This window comes from Solanum dulcamara, chromosome 6 (genome assembly GCF_947179165.1).
Source record: "Solanum dulcamara chromosome 6, daSolDulc1.2, whole genome shotgun sequence".
In the NCBI taxonomy this organism is placed as follows: Eukaryota; Viridiplantae; Streptophyta; class Magnoliopsida; order Solanales; family Solanaceae; genus Solanum; species Solanum dulcamara.
Genome location: NC_077242.1, coordinates 12,533,409 through 12,537,078, shown reverse-complemented (window position 1 = coordinate 12,537,078; position 3,670 = coordinate 12,533,409).

Here is a 3,670-nt window from a genome sequence, read left to right as displayed (position 1 = left end):
ACGCATGCACCACTTTCTTAACAAGCGATATATCCGTCTTAATTTGCAAAGTTAAAGTATATATTATTCTCTTTTAAAACTTGTGAGGATTATATAAGTTTTTCTTTGTTTCTCATCTGGTAGTCTCGTAGGAGTCCGATTTATTCAAATTCATGCCTTGTAAGAATATATTTGGAGGAAAGCGCTCTCTAACAAGAGTTCTTTGCTATTGACTTTGACACAATAATTAAAAAGTAGTAAATGATAGAATAATTTTATCAAATCACCTTATTAAATATAAATTATTTAAATATTAAAAAATCAATAATACTAATATTTAATAATAAAAATAAAATAAATACATTATAATAAATTATTCATTAAATTTATTTTAAAATAAATATTATTAAATATCTCATAATGAATAAATAAAAATGAAACATCAAAAGAGAGGGGAAAGAACGATATCAAAATAAGGGAAACATGTGAAATCATACTTTGTCGTTTACTTTGGAGACAAATAAACAGGAGGAGGTAAAATTAAAAGGGCAGCCAGTGTATTAAAATTTGGTCCAATTATTTAAATAATATATTTTTGGCCTAATTACTTAAATAAAATTAAAAAGGCAGCCCAATGTTTTCTGATTTGATTGTTGCGTTATTGGTTGTTGATGGGTCTATTTGGTGGTATCGGGAAAGTGAGAACGAAAATTAAAAGTTGAGATGGTTGTTGTTTGTTGTTTATTTGGCTGAAGAAGTTATTTCCGACGAGACTGGCCGGAGAAGGAGAGAGGGGTTAGAGGAGAAGGGGAAAGATGAGTGAGAGTAATGGGGTAATGTTATAGATTGTAATAAAAAATTACTTAAGATAATTATTAATTTAAAAGAATTTATTTATATAAAAAAAAATTAAAATTTTTGTTATGTGCAGGATTCGAAAAATGATCCGATCACAAAATTTATTATACGCAATTTTATCTTGTATTCTGTTCGAGGCTATTTTCAAAGCTTGAAAGTAAAATTAATGATAAGAGATTTATTCCTTTTTTTTATATATATAGAAAATTAATCTTTTTTCCTTTTCTCGAAAAAAAAACAAATTCTGATCAATTTTACCTCAATTTTTCTGATGCTAAACGCCAAAATAAGAATAAAAATATACAATATTTAGTAGTAACTAATTTGCTATTCCTTCTTCGACTACCCCACACCCCTACCCCCTCCTCAACAATAGATCTATGATCATGTAATTAGAAAATGACTAGTAGGTTCCTTTCAGAAAGAGGCTCTCAATAGAGAGCATTTACATCAAATTAATAATTATATGAAATCTATTAAGATATATGTAATTATCACTTAATTATAATTAATTAATATCCATTTTATATCATAAAATCGGTTAATTATAATAGTTGTAATGATATAATATAAATACTGATACAAATAAGTATATGTTATTACGATAATCTCTAAGTTTGGTAAGAGATTACTTAAAGATATGTCATCAGATATGAATATATTCCGTCTGTTTCAAAATAAGTGTCATCTTAGCAAAAAAAGATTGTCCCAAAATAAGTGTTGTTAATTCAGGAAATCAAGACAAAAATTAATATATTTTTTCAACCATACTCTTTATACTTCATCTTTTAATAATGTTTAATTTTCAAAAAATATTAATTAAATACGAATAGTTTAATAAAAAGAACTATTTATTTATTATTTAAATAAAAAGGAAAAGGAAAAAAGAGAGTGTAATGTTATTCTCTTGTTCAGTTGTGAATTGTGATAGGAAAATATCAAAAAACCATTGGCAAATAACTTAGGTATAGAATCCTTTGTCATTAATTTAAGTCATGTAGTTAAGAAAACATAATGTTCATAGATATGTACTTGTTTTTAGGGGTGTATTGATCACGAAATTGGTGGGTGTACTGTTTTTGCACAAACTATTTCTTTTTATGTTAGAGGTGCCCAATGCTATAAGTACTCCAACCAAAACTTCATTCCACATGTATTGTGAAAGTTTCGTATGGATTTAAAAATGAGAAAATTATCTAAATACACAACTTATTTTATTATATTTTTGAAATTTTTTAATCATTTGAAAAAATTATAAAAATTCTTATTCTCTCCTATTGTCAGATACATAACTCTTACGCGATATATCGGAATAAGTGTGTCTTGTATCAATGAAGGCAATGTATCGAAACGTAATGAATCGGGGACGTAGAATGATGTATCGGGACAGGTGTGTCATGTATCAACAAAGATCATGTAGCTGGACGCGATGTATTGAAACGTTGAGTGATGTATCCGAAATCAAGACTCGACGCATCGGAACGTTGAGTGATGTATTTGAAATTGAGATGCAATGTATCAGAACGTTGAATGATGTATTCGAAATTCTTAAATTTTAAAGAATTTTTATAATTTGAAAAAGAGTAAGAATATGATGTAATTAGTTTTTAACACCATGAAATTTGTGTAAAATTACCTCAAAAATAACTAGTATTCATAAATAAATTGATGGGGAAATTTTAAATTTAGAAGGAAAGGGTAAAAATGTCGAAAGAAAAACTTGTTTATAGTGTGAACAAGCATTACAATCATATTTGGGCCATTGTGGCCAAATAAGATTTTCTTAATAAAAAAAATCTTCTTGGTAATAGAAGTTGTTTGAATAATAAACACTCTTACCTCCAAATCTAAATTTATAGGTTCCAATCATCAAGAAAACTCCTAAAGAGAAATGTAAAAAAAAGAACTCTTAAAATATATCTTTTTCTAGATTCAATATAAATATGAAATGGTTGGTGCAACCTTTTTAATGTCCTACTTAAATTTTTATGTTTAAGAGAAAATAGGTAAGAAGTGGGTCATAACTCACAAGCTGCGTTTAAAATCAGAAGTGGTATGAATTTTAATGAGATGATTAGAATTCTTTTATTTATAATTAAAATAATTGGATTTAAAAAAATTCATATTAAAAACTTTAACCTTAAAATTGAATCATATAATGCATAAATTTAAAATTAATTAAATTTTCATATAAATATCAAATATTGGGCTAAAAAAATAAAAATTATTTAGACTGATCACATAGAAAACATGAATATGAAAGTGATGTACCAAGCAGACTGCGGAGATGTCTGCTTTGTTTTAAAATATTCACTTAATAAGGTGTTGGAATTTGAAATGAATTTTATATGCTTCTTCCACATGTCAAATATTGTTATGTGCCACTGCCAAACCCCACAACAGTCAGTTAGAGGAGCCCTTGTTGACTTTAATAAGTCCAAATGGGCTGCTATAATGTTATTATAACATAAAGTAGCATTTATTTAAGGAAAAATTACGTGATACGATAAACTTTATTACTATATTATCTATTTAGGTTATAGTTTAAAAATAATTACGGCTCGCAATAAATATAACTATCTATTTACGCAGTATGACAAATCTCGCTTGCCAGATATATAAATATATATGCATATCAGTTATCATTCTATAATTTTTCTGAAAAAATATACATTTACAATTCGCCTCTCGCTCGTCTCTCTCCTCCCTCTCTCGATCTCGCTCCTCTCTCTCCTCGTCTCTCTCAATCTCTCTTGCTAGATATATAAATACATATGTATATCAGTATATGTATATTTTGGTATATAAATAATTCGTGGGTATAACGTTTGTA